Source organism: Macaca mulatta, chromosome 14, assembly GCF_049350105.2.
Source record: "Macaca mulatta isolate MMU2019108-1 chromosome 14, T2T-MMU8v2.0, whole genome shotgun sequence".
Lineage (NCBI taxonomy): Eukaryota > Metazoa > Chordata > Mammalia > Primates > Cercopithecidae > Macaca > Macaca mulatta.
In genome coordinates, this window is record NC_133419.1 from 79,786,029 (window position 1) to 79,804,237 (window position 18,209).

The following is an 18,209-nucleotide window of genomic DNA, read 5'->3' on the forward strand; positions in this document are numbered from 1 at the left end:
AAACAACACAAATAAAGTGAAACTCAGGCAAGAGTTGAGAACCAGGTGTTTCCCTCTCCTGGCCAAGAAGGAGGGAAAGAGAGGTCTTCCTTGGGAGCAGAAGAGGATCTGCTTGCCCTCTTTAGATAAATGATTCAGAGTTAGAGAACCGTGTAGGGATGGAGGCACGGCTGCCTTGCCGGGAAAAGCCCTGGTTGTGCTCAGCATAATGGCGAGTGTGTTCCCCTGCTGGAGACGGGCTGACCTGTCTCTGACTGGTAAGTGGACTTTTTTTTTTTTTTTTTTTTTACCCCTTTGCAGAGCCAGCATTTTTTCCCAGGCTGATGTAGATAGAGGAGCCCAGGCCTTGGAGCAAGAGTCTTGAGTTTAGACTCCACTCCTACTACTCACAGCTGTGTGATCCTTAGCTAACGGCTCATATAAGCAACCTGCGCCTCTGTTGTTGCCGTATCTGTAAAATAAAGGCACAACAGAGTCCTTGTCTCAGTGGGCTTCAGGGAGGCCTGGGTGGTGCTCACAGGGTGCAGTAAGAGGACAGCTGGGGCACCAACCACAGTGACCATGCCTTTCCACTCTGTGGAGGGGCATGACCATGCTCCCCAACATCTACTGGATACAGTCTAAGGAAAACAAAGAGCAGGAGGGAAAGCATCCCCTCAACTCACTTCTAAATGTTATACAAATAAATGTAAGTGACACATTAGCTCCCTCTCTCCCTGAGAAGGCTATAAATTGTCGGAACCTAATGGCCCTGGTAAATCACAGTGCTTCCTGCAACCCCGGGCAGGGGAGCCTCACAGGGACTGAGAGCTCAGCCTGCCAGCCTCCCTGTTCAGGTGGGGGCTCCAGACAGCATCCTTTCTTTGCCATGTAACGGCTCTAGTTCCAGCAGCCTCTGCTACTCATGCAGAAAGGACACTTGTTCTGAAATCACAGTTGTCAAAGTCTGTCAGGTTTTGGTGCTCAGATGCACCACAGCACAAATCCAATCAGCCAGAGGAGACAATGATTTGCATTACAAGAGGATGTTTTGTTTTAATAATAATAGATGCTGTTCACAGAGCATGTACTCAATGCCGGGCACAACTCTGATCCTCAAACAACCTGTAAAGTAGTTTTGATTACTATCCCCATTTTATAGCAGAGAAAACTGAAACCAGAAAGGTGAAGAAAGTTACCAGCTAGAAAGCAGCAGAGCTGGGACATGAGCCAAGGTAGCCCAATGCCAGAAGTCAAACCCTCAGCTATCTAGGCTGCCATTTCAGTCCCGCAGTGCAGGAGTGGTTTAATTCCAGATTACAGACTGGAATGTAAGGCTAAAATCCTAGAATTTAGTGTGAAAGATTAAGGCTACAAACCAAATGGTTTCAGAGGCCAGAAGGCAGGTCTGTTCTCTGTCTCAGCCCCATGTGGCCAGGTGAAAATGACGGTCCAGTCATCACATCTTTCATCTTTCTTTGTAATTAAGTTGAACAACTTGAACTGTCATGTGAAATCTCTTTAAAAAAAAAAATAAGGCCAACCTTATGCCGGCCCACCGAAATCCATCTGGGGGCTAATTGTGGCCATGGGGTAGCAGTTTGCAACCTCTGCTCTTTGCAACCTCACAATTTATAAGCTCTCTTCCCTTCTCACCCATTGCCTCATTTTGTTTGGATATCCAATGTTGTTATTCCCCCACTTCACAGATAAATAAACTGAGACTAAGAGCTTAAGTAGACTATATATCTTTCCATGAGTGATCATTACAAAGTATTGAATATTAAGGACCTTGAATATACTGTCTGCACCTCTACATTGTCCTGGCTAAGCATCTCACAACTTCTGCTTGCTCTCCTCCTCCAGTGCCAGGGATCTCCCTCCTATGATAGCAATGTGAATTATTTGTAAATTGTTCTAGTCTTTAGAAAGTCACCTAAATTTCAACCTGCCTGTCTCACTCTGAAACTCTGGAGGTATACCCAATTCCCCTTCTACATGACAGGATTTGCCAACCATCAACAGTGAATATAGCAGGGGAACAAGGTAGAAATTTCACTGAACACCTCCAGGGCAGGAAGTTCAGTGTTGAGTCCTTACCATACTTTTTTTCACTGAATCCTTAGAAGAGCACAACACAGTAGCCTTCCCTATCCCGATTTGCAATGATGTTCAGGGAGACTGAGTATCATCCCCAAAGTCAAAGTTACTATATGATAACAAGAGCATTCAAAACAAGGTCTGTCAGATTTCATAGCCTGCCCATTCATCCATCCATCCACCTATCCATCCATCCATCCATCCAACAAACATTCACTGAGAACCTACTATGTGCCAGACACTGCTCTGGACACTGAAATATAGATACAACTTCCCCCTACCATGCCACTTCCCATCATCTTCTTTTTTAGGCAAAAATACCTGGGGTCTTTTGCTTAATCTTTATGTGGTTGGTTTCCACACCATTCCTCTTTCCCAGGTTGTTTGAATGAACATGTGTCAACATCCCTATTATCCAGAATGGAAAGTGATCTTTGAGCAGAGCCCAGACAGGCACGTGGCTAGGAGTGACCCATCCCTAACTTAGGGCTCTCTACTTTTACGGACAGAGCCTATGCACATAACAGTTTCTGGCGGCCTTCCCACAAGCAGCTTTCCAACCAAAAGCATAACAATTGTTTTCACAGCTGCTGCTACTAAATCATGTCTGGTCTTGAGATATTGGGCTTGAAGGCCTAAGAAAAATGAAACTACACCTAATATCTACTAAGCCAATTGTATGTAGTAAAGATTTTATCAAAGTCTTACATTTTGTATTACTATTTGCATTTTCCAGCAATTAAAAAGTAAGACTCAAAGAGATGAAGTGACTTGTCTATGATCATCTAGCCAGTAAGCCATGGAGCCGGGATGTGAACTCATGGCTGTCTGGCTCTAGAGCCTGTATTTTCCCTAATGGGTTTCACACTTGTACCTGTTCAATTTCCTCTCCCTTGAAAAGGGCTATTGCTCTGGACTATTGTCTCTGATCTAATAACCTGACAATATATTCTGCCTTTTCTAGCACACAGAATGATCTGTCTAAGTCATCTGTAGTTCATGAGCACAGCAACACCGAGCATGGCAAACATCATTGACTACCTAACTGGGCTTGTGGGAGAGAGTGAACGGAAAGAGAGCCCCAACAAAAACAAGCAACAGAATCAAAGAGCAGGTCCCAGCCGCCTTCCAGGTGAAGAACTGCTGCTGAGCAGGTGAATGCCTAATAGTGTCACATACAGTCTGGCAGGATTCAGCTGGACCTCAGTGTGGGCCCATCTGGAGATCTTCAATGATGTCTGAATGTGATCGACCTGGGCTGAGGCTGAATGCCCTGACCTAGACCAGGTGCCAGGAGATGCCTGTACATCCACAGCAAGAGATACGAAAGAGCAATTATCACAGCAGACTTCAACCTAGAATTTCAGTCTGCAGGGTCCCCTCCCTGAGCCACCCTTCCTCTATTCCCCAAGCACTTTCTAACACAGAGCCCTGAAAAACCTTTCCATGGCTGCCCAGCACTGTCAGGGTAAAATCCCATTCTCACTTCACGTTGCTAGAGGCTCCTCATAGCTTACAGGGGCATCCCTTGCCTGTCTCCAACCATCCCCAGGAAAAAACCCTATTTGTAGCTTAGTATTTTGCAAGATATGTTCAAAGAAACCCTATTCCTACAAGATAGTCTAAATGTCCTGAGACATCAGTAAGTCTAGGAAATGCTGCCAACAATGTTATGATCTTGAACAATCACAATGAATGTTAGCATGTTGCATATAACTGAGAAATCCTGTCATAAAGAGATCCGTTTCACTTTAAGCCTGAATTTCTTATTCTATAACAGAACTCCTAATCTGAGTAACACCCAAGGGAAAGAGGTTTGGATTAGTCCGTGATATCACCAACTTCCCATGATTTCTTTCATGCCTTTGGGGTGCTACATCATACTGTGCCCTCCAACAAATGTGTTATTCTTCTTTCGTCACCTGCAAAACTTATATTCATTCAAGGCCTAGCTCAGCTTACAACTCCTCTGAAAAATATTCCCAAAAATTCCAGGCTTGGTTTTGTTCTTGCCTTGATGATAGCACTTATCACAGGATTGGTTACAATCCTATTTCCTTTTAGAGCGGGAGCTCCCGGAGGACAAGGATTGGGCCTGATTCTTTTCTAGAAATGCAAGTGTATGGCATAGTTCCAGGTTGATGTGGTTCAAGCTGGTTCTGCTACAGAACCTGACAGGTCTCCTGCCACCATGACTGGGGAAAGCTCCCGTCCCTTGGCAAGGCAACATGATCAAGGCAATAGCTGCTATGCTCCAAGAGAGCCAATAGGTCACTTCAGGAAGATTCAAAATAGATGCCATCCTGCTACATCACTTGGCGTTGCTAGGAAACAGCTAGTTTGCTACAAGGCAGGTTGATTAGCATTGCGGAGAAGACATAAACTAAGAAGTGGCTGTATCTTCTCAACCTGGCCAAACCAACCGTCAGTACATTTGTATCAGTTTTTTGCATCAATTTCATATTCAGCTTAGGGGGAAAGGCAAAGTTTGAAGTCAGGATTGAAGACTGCAGATCCTTCTCAGAAGACACCAGAGCAGCTCTGATGTATGGGAGTGACTCTATAAGCACCGAGACCAGAAAGGGACAGAATTAATTCATAAGGTCTGCTCCACCTCAGTCTTTCACATAATGCCTGTGTGCCTCTTGGCTCAGGAGAAGCCTAGAGGGGACACGGTCTGGGAAAATGTTTTGCACAAAGACGAGAGACTGTTAACTCCCCTGACTGAGTTATAGGAGCCCGCGGGTTGCAGTGACTAATTCTGCCTGAAAGATATGGAGAGGTTGCCTAGAGGTCTCAAAGGCTAACTGGGAATCACCAGACTAGCATGGGATGAGCTCTTACAGACAGCAAACCACTCCCTAACTTTCAAGTGGGCCATCTGGGGACCACTTCCTCTAAGAAGCTCTCTTTGCTGATTCCCTGTCTAAGCTCCCTGAGCAGTGTGCTAGATGCTTTCATGGGGGTTGTCACTGTCTAGAGATAAGGAAGCTAAAGCTCAGGGTGATCACCCTATGAGTCAGTGGCAGGCCTGGACTTGAATCCAGACCTCACTAACACGTGTGCCATGAAGTCAGCTAGATCTGAACTAAATAGGAAAAAGCAAATGTAATTTTTAATCTTTGAATATTTTCCCCCCTCCAATATGGAAAAGTGTCTTGAGGCATGGGAGGGAGGTTTGGTTTGGTCCATAGAGCCCAAATTGTGTAGTCAGGGCATCTGATTCCACATTTGCTCTGCCACTAACTAGCTGCATTGCTTTGAGCAAATCCCCGTCCTCCTCCAGGCCTCTAGCTTCTGATCGGTTAAATATGAATAACAAGAGCCATCTTGCATACTTACTTCCCTAGGTATTAGATGACAGAGAAAAAAGTATTAAATGATAGAGGTATTAGATAATTGAGGAAAAAGAGTCTGTTATAAAAACTATAACAGACTATGCAACAGTCAGCACACAGTATGTGTTCAGAAAGAATCGGCTGGTTATGTGCTTAGAAGCTATTACCACAATGCAATAAGGAACCTAGAGAGCCAGGATTGGGCTCCCATTTGCTTTCTACCACTTTGAGCAAATTACTTAATCTCTCTAAGCCTCATTACTTCCATCTGCAAAATGGGAATTATAATGCCGCTTTGAAAATATTGCTGTGAACATGCAATAATTAAGATATGTAAAGACCCAGGCCCAAAAGGATGTAACATATTTGAGTTTCTCTCTACCCCTCTGCCCTTTTTCTAGAACCATTAGAAGGCAGAGACATCCTGCTAGCTGTCTGTCACTCCTGCTGGCCAGTGGCCCGGGAGGCCCCCAGTTGCTGGGATTGGGCAGTGCACACATCGACATTTACTGAATTGTGCCCTGCAGGATGAGACAAACTAATTTCCAAGGCTGAGACCCAACCCCACTCAGGGGCACAGCATGGAGCCACTTTGAGAAATCCACATTCAAGGCACAGTCTCCCCAGGCCCCAGGGAAATGCAATAGCCAAGGGGACAAGGAGGTTACCAAGCTAACTGTTCCCGATTAAAGCAAATGGCCTAGAGCCAGCAAAGCTAGCCTTTGAAAAGTTTAAGTTTTGTCAGCGATTATTGCATCTCGCATCTACATAGCCTTACAATTTACCAATTTACCAAAGCCTTCTGTAAAGAGCAATCACTCAATAAATCCTTGCAATATACAAGGAATCAGCCTGCCAGAGGATTTTTTAAAAACCCCAATGTACTGGTCAGGGCAGACTGGGAGGAGCAGATGTTTGATGGCAGCTGCATAACAACATTATCTTGTAAGAGAACTGTTCCATCCACAGCCCAGCCATGTGTATACCATGTGATCATGCCTCACTGTGAACATAGCTGATTAGGTCAGAAGTGGGTACTTGCCCCTTGGAAGGTCCAACCCTTGGCTGTCCAGTAACCTGTGATTTGTCTCAATTAGGTTCTTCCTTTGAGGATTTGAAATTGGAATTGAGGAACAGAGACTGGGGTAGTTATCAGAGGGAAGAATAGCCAGAAAAGGGTTGCTAAGAGTTGTAGGTTATTGACAAGGCCAGGGTAGGTATGACGGACCTTTGCAAGGAAAAGTTCTGTGGACCATAACCTATGAGAAAGCAAAGGAAATGGGGAAACTGGGGAAACAGAGTCACATGGACTCCCTGGTTTCTGGCAACTTCCCATTTTTTGTTTTGGTGGGGCCATGCCACATTGGAGTTCTCACCTTTGGACTCTCTAAAAGACCTCTGAGACCTTATCACAGCCATCCTTGTCAGAATGGGTTTCTGCCCCATGCCATTGAAGGCTTTGCCAAGGACAGGAGCAAAGTGGGCATCGCTACCCACACTCTGCAGACAAGGACCCTGCAGCTGGGATGGTGCTGAGACTTGCTGGCATCTCACAGCCAGATCAGGGTCCTTCCTCCATGACCCCACACTGCTTTTGAGACTGTGAGAAGTTGGATGACTATTCACCAAGTCTCAGAGGAAGAGAGGGTCTTGCGCAAGCACGTATTTGGGATGACCGCTTCTCAACTGTCTCTTCCCCTAGAATGTGAGTGCTGTGAAGGCAGGATCATGCCAGCTTGGTGACTGCTGCACCCCCACAGGCTAGAACAGGGCTTGCCCCAGAATGGGTGTTTAAACATGTTTGTCAAATGAATGATTAAATCGATTAAGCAGTCCCAGCATATTCCAACCACAAAAAAAACAGGGAGGTTTGCATGTCCTCACCTATAGACAACAAGAAGGGCTGCTGCATTTGAGGTTCCAGATTCTTGTGGGGCAAATTTTCATTTCCTTCTCCCTTGGGAATTGTTTCTGAAAAGCAGCTGCTGTCAGTTTGGGTTCAACTCCCGTTCAGCACTGGGAAGTAAGCAGACCATCTAATCCTTGAAACGGGATGGCCCCTGACTGCCACCCAGACAGCAGATGTTGGAATTCCCTCCTCGGCACCTCCAAATGACCTCTGCCCTTGCCCAAATTGCCCAAGGTACCCGAGATCATCCCTTCCATCACTGGGCAGCCAGAGCAGGTGGAAAGTTGACTTTACACTAATTGTAACTTCTTTCCCCTTGGCCCTGGCTCTAGGCCTAAGGGTCTCACAGAAGCTCCCTAAACTATCCTAAATAGAGTATGGAATGAAAAAATGTTCTGGAATGCAGCCTAGGGAGACAAGAATTCCAAATTTTCTGGGTGACCTTGAGCCGGTCACTTGATATTCCTGAGGCCAAAGGGCCTGAAGTCTTTGGCTGGACCTGGGTTCAAAGTTCCAGCTGAACCTTGGACAAGTCACACTCATGGAGCCTCAGTTTCCTCAACTGTGGAGGAGAATGCTGCCATCCAGCTGAGAGTAATGTCTGCTCAGGGCATCCGAATGGGCTTTGACTCAAGATCAACATGGAAGTTGAGTCTACTCTAGAGATTGACTCAGTTCACTTTGGGGCTACAAACCCAAAGACTGAGCCTTGAAGCAGAAGATGATGGAGCTGTGTTGGCAACGCCTGCTCAAACCTCAAACACAACATAGTCACAAAGCTAAGGCTCTGAGTTCCAGGAAGATCCAGTAGAATATGATTTTTCCCCGTACTCCAACGCCAGGGTCAGGAGAGTGGCAGGCCAAGCAGGGGACTGTTGGACGGGGCTGTCCTTTGGTGTCCCATTCCATGATCCAGTGAGAAAAGAACACCAGACTCAATGGGCAGATGACACAACACCAGACAAATCACTCACATTCTGTAAGCATAGGTCCTCATCTATAGAGCTGGCTAGGATGCCTGCTCTATCTCCATCAAAGTGTTGTCGTGGAGATCAAACTTGGTATTAGGTCAGGAAAGTCCTGGTAAACTGAAAAGGGCTGTGTCTTTGAAAAGTATCACACTGCACAGTTTGGTCGCAGTACTGCATCCTTCTCCATTTCATGAGCCCGGGCCAAGGTCAGGGGCTCCTGTGCAGAGCTGCAGGCCTAGCACTTTCCCTACTGTGCATATCCCTCGCTCCCTGCTCTTACTATGGAATCCTCATCATCCCAGTGAGATGTGCCTTATTATGTCCATTTTACAGATGAAGAAGCTGAGGCCCAGAGAGACCGAGTAACCTGCTGGGCCCCATGGTTAAGTGATAGCTATAATCCCAGGGCAAGAGTCACAGGGAGAGAAGGAGGAGACATGAAGGAGCAAGAGAGGGAAAAAAAATGGGGAAAAGGCAATATCAAAAGATAAAGATGGAGGAGAAAAGGGAGGGGAGGAAAGAGGAGGAGGGATGAAGGAGAAAGAGTAAAGAATGAGAATAAATCAGCCCCTGTTGGGGGCACAGAGGGGACAGCGTGGGAAGCTGCCAAGCTGCTCCCTGTGGTCGGGTGCGGGATGTGGGGTGGGCCGACCAGGCATGGGTTGAGGCTGCAAGCAGCCACGTGAGGAAGTGACAGGTCAGCAGAGCTATTCAGCTAAGCTACAAAAGCCTTCTGCCAGGGTGGTGAAAAAAAATATTAAACGAGACTTCCTCGAGCTTTAGAAATTGCTGAAATACTGAGGCCGCAATGGAAGATAAAGTGTCCTACAAAGGGAGCTTCGAATGGAATCAATTTCCCTGGGCCGACTTTTATGTCCTATTATAAGAAATTGAAAAATTATTTCAGTGGAAATGTCACTTTGCCGGTCCACCTCTCCTGAAGATATTAAGAAGGAAAATGGCTTCCAATAAAGGGGCATTGGGTCTTGTCCTCCATCACTGGAGTTGATCCTCTAGGTTCTATGTCTTGGGAGCCCAGCCCAGGGAGGTGGGGTCAAGGGGAGTCTGGAGGGCCCTTCTGTTAGAGCTTTGGCGCTGGCAGAGAAGGCAATAAAATGGAGACAAATGTGACAGCCCCAGGGACCACTAGCTCTTGATGGCCAGACACACATACCACCAGCTGGAACATGATACTCTTGAGGCTGACTAGACTGGGCCAGGGGGAATGTCGGGATTCCCTGCACGGGACATCATACGGCAGAGAGGACTCGCAGCTGCTGCCATAGCACACATGTTTGCTTCTAGGGTCACAGCATAAAAGGCCTTTCCGCCCATCATTCCTTCCCTCATATCCACTTTTTCCCATTGCCATGAACTCCTCACCTTTCTCTATCCATGGCAGGCTTTCCTTCCATGCCTTGGTGTTCTTGCTCTGTTTGAAAGGCCCATTCCTGCACATCCATCTGGCAAACTCCTACTCAATCTTCAAGACCCAGCTGAAATGTGCCTCCTTAGGAAATCGTCCCTGAACTCCCTCCCCTGTGTGGTAGGCTGAAAAATGAGCCTCCCCCCACCAAAAAAATGCTTATGTCCTAATCCCCAGAGCCTATAAATATGCTACCTTACATGGAAGAAGGGACTGTGCAGAGGCGATTGAGTATCTTGAGAGGGGGAGGTTATCCAGGTGGGCCCAGTGTAATCACAAGGGTTCTTACAAGAGGACAGTGAGAGGTTCAGAGTTAGTAGTAGGATCTATGAAGCAGAGGATTGGAGTGAGGCTGGGGAGGGACCACAGACCACGGAACGCAGGCGCCTCTAGAAGCTGACAGAAGTGAGAAAATGGATTCACTCTTTGGAGCCTCCAGAAGGAACCAGCCTGTCAATGCCTTTACCCCAGCGAGACTGAGTTTGAATTTCTGATCTCAAAAACTGTAAGGGAATAAATCTGTGTAGTTAGGAGGCACTCAGTTTGCGGTAATGTGTCATAGCAGCGATGGGAAACAGAGACCCGTGAGCAGGGTTTCCTCTCCCTCCTCTGGGATCCCTTGCAACTCTATGCTCATGCTGCAGCTCCTCATTACCAGCGCTTATCCAGTGTCCTTCACGTGCGATGCCTATCCTAAGTGCCACACAGGCATTATCACACTCAATCTTACTGCAATGCAGCTGGGCAGGTACAAGATCCCCAGTTTACAGAGGAGGAAACTGAAGACCACAGAAATGAAGAAACTTGACCCAAGAAAGTCACACAGGTCACGAAAGTGACATAGCTAGAACTTGAACTCAGCACACACTGTACAGTGATCATGTATGTAAGCGTTGGTCTCTTCCACCAGAAAGTAGGGTAAAAGGGTAGATATTGGGCCTCCAACAACTGCAGAATGAACAGACCTCTGAATTGGGGCCTCTCTGTGCTATCTGAGTGGTTCAGTGAATTCTTGTGTGAAGGATGTAAAAATGGAAAGTCTGCCCTTGGAAACTAGAACTTTTCATCATACTAGATTATTTGTAACAATGACCTAAAGCACTTTATTTCACACTTTCTATGACCTTTCCTTATGGGTGGTGTGGTAAAATAGGAGTCCAGGACTTATAGTCCAGACACCTCTGGGTGAGTTCCAGCAAATATACCCTAAGCCTCAATTTCTTCATCTGTAAAATGGATACAAGAATCCCATTGCCAGAAGAGGCCCTGGTGAGGACAAATGAGAATGGGTGCGCAAAAGCATTGGGTGCAATGTGAATGCTGCTCTTGTTCTCTCTGGGCCATGAACAAAGCTGTGCGGCACACTGGGCGGTTGGTCTTTCCCCACAATCACAGAGGACACTGAGACCCCACAGGCAGCTATTGCACCCCACTAGAAAGTGTAAGGCTGCCTGGCCCAAGTACCAGAGGGGCTGTTCAAGCTCTCTGCTGCCAGAAGGCAGATGTGGAGAGGTCATTTGGGCCCGAGATGAGGAGAATTGACCAGAGAAGCCAGCCTGTGATTGTCAAAGGTAGGTGTGACTGCATGGACCGCGATGAGATGAGGAGAGGGCTTCGCAATAGTGCACATGGATGAGCAGAGGTATGGAAGAGAGAAAGTCCTACGGGTAAGGGAGGCTCTAAAAATGTGGAACATGGAGTTTGTGGCCAAGACCACAGAGTCAGTGGGCAGGAGGAGAGGGAGAAGGTGGGAGGGATGGTGGCTGGGAGTACAGCGAGCCACACAGAAATAAGGAACTGCGTGGCCTCCCTCTTTCAGTCTCTTGTGTGTCTAGGAGCTGAACATCCAAGGGACTCCAAACCAATAATCTAGGCAGCAGTTCTCAGTCCTGGCTGCACAGAGAATCACTTGGGCGAGTTTTACAAAATCCCAATGCCCAGGCTGCACTCCAAACCACTTCACTCAAAGTCCCCAGGAGTGGGACCCAGGCATGAGTATTTTTGAAGCTCCCTAGGTGATTTCAAAGTCCAGGGTAAGCTGAGAAGTTCTGCTCTAAGCCTCGGCTCCAGGGCCAGGAAGCCAGCCTGGAGTCATCCAGATTCCAGTTGAGCTTGTTGCCTTCAGCAATTCTCCGTGCAGTTCCCTTCCCCCTGCCTGTGCCCCTGGCGCCCTGCAGCTTTGCATGAATGTGATCCTTCCTTCCTATCCTTGGCCAAAACTTGGCCTCTGGGGGGTGTTTGCGCAGTTGTTTAAGCATAAGGTTCCACCAGATTCATTTTTCTGTGGTGGCCAGACTGACCCTCCATGGCCTGGTGGCCCTGCCCTGAAGTGTGGTGGGCTTCTGAGGCACTGGCACACCCAGCTCACCCTGAGCATCAGTGAGCCTTCTCTGTGGCTGACACCTAGCATGGACAGCTTGGGCACAAGGGGATGGGAATGAGGAGAGTCCTCTCACTGGCCCCTGGAAGAGGGAGAATAGAGCATTTACTGACCACTAAGCGCTCTGTGCCCGGCATGGGAGCAGGTGCTTCACATGCATTACGGTTAAGCGATCCTTATCACTTTTCACCTTATGATGCAGATATTTGAAATCATTCTGTTTTACAGATGAGAACACAGAGGCTTAGGAAAGTGAAGCGGCTGGCCTAAGGTTTCACAAATGGGAAATGTTACAGCTAGGTTACACACCTAGGTCTGCTGGCTCCAGAGTCTGAGCTTCGGTGCTCAGGGTCTCAGTTTCTCACCTATAAAATGAGTATGACAAAAAAATCCCTCCTTCACAGTGTTCTTGTGAGCATTAAAAAAGTAGCAATGTTAACCTATATAAAGCAGACAGTAGGGTGTTGGGAATTCGGCTGATGCTTGATAAAAATGGCCCTGATTCACCTTTTTAAAAAGGACTCCATACTAATGCTTTATATGGTCTAAAGAAAATATAGTGTAGCTAAGTTTAAAAAAAAATAGGTTGAGACCAGAGCATTATTTCCATCTCCACTTTCTTCTCTGTGCTCTCTAAAAAATGCATGAGCTTGTTACCAATACTAATTAGTTCTTGTCCTGGCACCCAATCAACAAGAAGATGTCTAAGGTCAGCCATCTGGGGTCCTTTGGGTGAATGCTGAGAGCTGAGGCAGGGCTGCTTCCCCAGGCTCATGCCCACGCCTGCAGGAGCCTGGATCTGCGGGGGCTTGTGTCTGCTAGGGTGGCCATCCCCTTAGCTGGCACAAAGAACATAGGTGAGGTCTTGGAAATCCCAGATACTTCCCGGTTGCATTCACAGAGATGCTGCTTTTAGCATTTCTCCCTTTCAGATATCAGCGTTTTCTTCCTATTATAAAGCATTCTGCTATCAATGAAGCATCCCAGATCCCACAGTGAGGAAATGCATTCCATCTACTCCCAGACCTAGGTGGGACAGTGCTTGGTACAGAGTAGGCACTTAATGAGTATTTGTTGAATAAATGAATGAGCATGTGGAAACTCACTCATACTGCCCGAGTCTCCTAATTTCCAGGCTAAGTACTCCTGAGTTTTTTCAACCGTTACTCACGTGGGTGCCAGAGTGGGTGCTCAAAGCACGAAGCTTTAGTGAACCAGAGGCTAAGGGAAGATATGTCTCTTCCCTATGGGCTAGAGGAGGTGAGGTCAGAAAGCCAGAGAAGGGAGTCTGACCTGGGCATGCACTCGCTACACAGGCAGAGAGGGAGGACTGAGGGTAGAGCCAGAGAATGAGAAAGACACAGGCCCATGAGGAGATCTCACATCCATGACACTGCCCCAGCCAAGCTGGTTTGGAGCTATGGAACTTACAGAAACAGAGCACATGACACCCCCAGAAGGGGTCTGCACGCACCTGGCCAGGTAGACTGACACTGGAGTCTTTGAAAACAAAACTTCTCTTTGACCAACATTCAGGAGTGCAGACCATTTTGAAAGTCTCAGAATCCTTCCCTGTCTTCTTCCATCTCACGCTGGGCCCTTCCTTTTGACCCTTCCAGAATGACAATATTTCACTTTACTCAGGAAAAACCAGCGGTGCAAAGTAGGAAGCAGAGTAATCAGGCCACCTGCCCAATTTTCCCTAAATTTTCTACCTAAATTGCCAAGACAAATATTTCAGGAAACTGCACTTTGCTGGAATGGTTAGGTAATTCATCTTATTTACCATCTAAATGCACTTGAGAGCTGAGAGATTCACTCATGTTGTCGCTTCTTAGTCAGATGCAATTCACAGCAGAAATCGCTGCCATCCAAAGCTTCCATAACTTCCAAAGGGTAATGGATTTTTTTCAGCCCATCTTTCTTCCCCGCTCATATTTGCTTGAGGATTCCAAATGGATTCTATTTACTGTAATTACTGTTCTAACTGCAGCTCACTTGCAATGCATCAGGTTAATGTTAACAAGATACCCAGCTGATGCTGGTAATGTGTATTCATTGTTCAAACTCTTTACCCACCCCCTTTGGTGTTGTCTCAATTCTATTTTCTGAACCCAAAGAGGAGGGAGCAAAGCCAAGAAACACGGGTGGATTTTTTTCTGTTTTATTCTTCTCTAATGCCATGGGCTTTTTCTCAATGGATATTCATTGTTCTTGGGTTTTCCTATTCCTGTATTTACGTGGCATTATTACAAATGTTATGCTTTGCTTAAATACTGATTTACACACTTACCTTCTCTCATTTTTCCATGCTACTAGTGTCATTAAATTCCATGTTATTTGATTATTAATAACAAAAATTAACATCAACAAAGTCCTGACAATTTGCAAGACATATTTCACCTATGTTATCTCTATAATAAGAGAAATAATGGCCAAGTGTATCAAGAGGCTTAATCTCTCAATTCTGGGGTAGTTTATATTCATAATTTTGAATCTGTGGAAAAAGCACCACTTCACAGCGGCATTTTCTAGCTTCACCATTTAGCTGCAGGAGTTCAGGTAAGCTTATCTCTCTGAACTTCAGTTTCCTCATCTGTAAACAGACAAAACTATAACCTACTTCATACATTATTGAGAAGTTCCTTGCAAATAGTAGGTGCTTAATAAATTATCTGTTATTATACCTTACCAATAATTTCAATCTCGTAGCCACATTTAAGGACCCAGAACACACAGCTGGGAATGTATTTTAATAGGACTTCCAAGTGAACGTTTTTTGAGCTATGAGGAGCTTGGAGATGAGACCCTTACTACTCAAAGTGTGGTTCACAAACCATCAGCATCATTATTTGGGAACTTATTGAAATACAGATTCCCAGGTCTTTCTTCAGAAAGAAAAATGTGTAATTATAACATGACTCCATAGAGTTGACAGAAAAATAGACTATCCCTTCAGTCCTGATGACCTGATCTCAGTCTGAAAAGCATAAGAGGGCTAAAGAGGAGACATTCCCAGATAAAACTCTGAAGTCCAATCTAGCTCATTCCACTATGCAAGCAGCTGTAATCCCCCAGAGAACATTTGACTCTCCTCGTCGCGGTGATGATCATTAAGCATGATGAAAACAAATGCCATTTTTAATTCAGGTGCTAAGAGTCTGAGGCCACACAGCTTCGATGTCAGCCAGACAGTACCTCAGTGTATGGGTAAGTCTCTTCTCCTTTCCACCTAGGTTACCTCATCTATAAAATGAGAATCACAATACCTGCCTTCAGGGGTGTTTGAGAATTAATGCAGACAGCTGCTTACCATACTGTCTGGCACACCGTAGGCACTCATTTTCAGCTGCAGCAGCGGTAGCCTTAGGAATAGTAATAAACATGTGTTTATTAAACACATTGAAGCTGCTGCTTCAACCCCCACCTCCCACCCCATACACACGTTTATTCTATTATTAGTAATTAGTAATTACTATTTATTACTGTAATTGCCATCTCTGCGAAAAGAGCTACCATGTCCCTGTTCCCAAAGCCAAGTTCTTGGTGTCAGTCACCTGCTTTCATTATGGGGAAGCAAAGGAGAGCTGGAGCTGGAATTCTAAAAATCCGCTTCACTTTCCTTCTCCTGGTAACTTTCTTGGAAAGCCACTTAAGCCCTGACAATCACACTTTCCTCATCTGTAAAATGGGCATAAACCATTTTCCCCCAACTGCCTCAAGGCCAAAGTGAAGAGTTCAGAAAATGAAGTATCTGAAAGTGATTTGCAACCATACAATATTAGTTGAACAAATGTAAAAGACTCCTGCAATCCCTGCTTTCTCTTAGGCTGCAAGTCCTGATCTCATGGTTCGGGGTTTCTCTCCTTTTCCCATCAAACCACCGCCTTTGCAGAAGCCTCCATTACCACACAGGTCTCCTGCAATCTCTATCCTGGGTTTCACTCTCCCCTTTCACACCAATTTGCTCATCACTAGGGATGCATCTTACTTAGAAACTGTTCTTTCTCTTCCAAAATCAAAGATGGCATTATTAAGGGTTGGGGAAGAGTGGTGTTTTAACTTCTACATACACTTCACTAGTGCCAGCTCCCACCAAATAAACATGCAGGCACGTCACAAGTGTGTCTGCCACATAAATAAAGCTTCCAGGCAGGTCCTTCAGCCTTTTACCCCCATACCCTACTAGGCCACCACCACGGTGCCTTTACACTGGTCTTGTAGGGAGGCTCTAGAGCCGCCTTATACCAAACCCTCATAGCTTCCTCTGCATTTTCTTCACCATTTAAGGAACTCCTAATAGGCCATGGGCTCCACGACAAGACTATAAGGCTGGCTGACTTATTTTCCCCATGATGAACTCAAAGATGATGGAGACCCACTTGACTCACTTTAGGGCCACGGTTCTTTCCCCACTAGAGGAGGTCTAAGATGGGGGCTCGGTGCCTCCCCAGGCAGGGCCTCATTCTCTTGGCACTTTAGTACTACACTGTTTTCAGTGGGGCCCCGCAGACAGCCACACTCTCCAGACATCTACGTGACCTTTGGCAAGCCGCTTCTCTGCTGCTTAGCATAGGGACCTATGCTTCCTTCAGCCTCCATTTCCCTGTCTATAAAAACAGGAACATGCAGCTGGAGTAATGTAGTATAAATCAGCTGTTTAATTATATCTATCCTCTCACTTCTTTTGATAAGACTCAAGGGGCCCCATTTCCCAGGATACCTGGGCAAAACCATTTTTTGAGCCTTCCGTACCCAACCATAGTCATTAGTCTTTTAACACAGCCATTTGTTCATTTATGTATGACACTTACTGAATATCTTTCATGTTCTGGTATAAGGCTATACCAAAGATACAGTGGTGAGCAATACTGCCATGGTGCCCAATTACATGGAGGTGGCACTCATGGCAAACACTGGTTGCCTCCCAAAGGAGTTTTCCAATACAGCAGAATCTCTTTCATTAGTATCCCATATCAAAACAGAGGGATCATACAAGACGCCTCAGAGTCAAAATTCCAGCTACTGATCACAGTTAAGTTTTGGTTCTATCACTTGCTAGCTATGCAATAGTTACAGACAGAATGGTTGTGTCTTCACAAAATTCATTGTTGAATTAACCCCCACTGTGATGGTATTTGGACACTAGGCTTTTGGAAAGTAATTAGGGTTAGATTCGGTCATGAGGCTGAGGCACTCATGATGGTATTAGTGGTTTCATAAGAAAAGGAAGAGAAAAAGGCCATCTGCAAGCTCGGGAGAAGGTCTTCAGTGGGAACCCAATTGGCTGGCACGTTGATCTTGGACTTCCAACCTCTAAAACTGTGAAAAATAAATGTCTGTTGTTTAAGCCACCCAATTTATGGTATTTTGTTATGGCAGCCCATATGAACAGTGACCTTATCTTCTCTATGCCTCAGTTTCCTCATCCAGAAAATGGGGATAATTATAATCCTATCTTACAGATATAAAATGAGGATTAGATGGCATTACATATAAAGTGCTTCACACAGGGACTTGCCCAATAAATGATAGTTTTTATCCTCAAAGTGCCCAACTGGAAATGCCAATCACAGGATGCTAGAGCTGTAAGGGATCTTGCCAATCCCCTTCACTGTATGGAGGAAATGAGGCTCAAAGGGGAATGGCTTGCCCAGGACTATGATAGCAGGGTCCCAATTTCTGCTTCAGGTTTGTTCCCCTCCACCGGCTGGGGAGGGTCTCATCCTTCCTCCTATCACCTGTCTCATCCCTGACACTTAGCACGCCCACTTGAAATTGTCACCCCCTTTACCTGGTGAGCAGCTCCTATGTGACGTTGCTAAGAGATGAGGATTCGTCACTGAATTCCACACCTGGAAAGTCTCTTAAATTAGGTTGTCGGAATTCTTCTTTTTGAAGAAAACCCAAATAGAAAAAAAAAAATTCACCGATGTTTCCTTGGAAAATGCTGTGGGAGGAGTGAAAACGATGCTAAAGTGTGCAGCACATTTATAATAATAGCTGAACACCTTTCATTTGCTTTGCCCTTTGTGGTTTGCAAGGCACATTTCTACATATTGTTGAGTCCCCACAATCAATCAATCATTCCTTCATTCATAAATAG

General features: G+C 45.8%; 1 protein-coding gene and 1 long non-coding RNA gene across 3 annotated transcripts in view; one reads left to right on the plus strand and one right to left on the minus strand.

The window, feature by feature from the left end:
- The window catches only part of TENM4 (teneurin transmembrane protein 4), a 792,376-nt gene that overhangs the window by 685,200 nt on the left and 88,967 nt on the right, over positions 1-18,209 (minus strand). The gene's annotated exons all lie outside the window — the stretch shown is intronic.
- On the plus strand, positions 34-3,831 carry LOC144334523 (uncharacterized). Its single transcript, XR_013404491.1, has 2 exons — positions 34-257; positions 3,044-3,831. It is a non-coding gene; the product is annotated as an uncharacterized LOC144334523 (long non-coding RNA).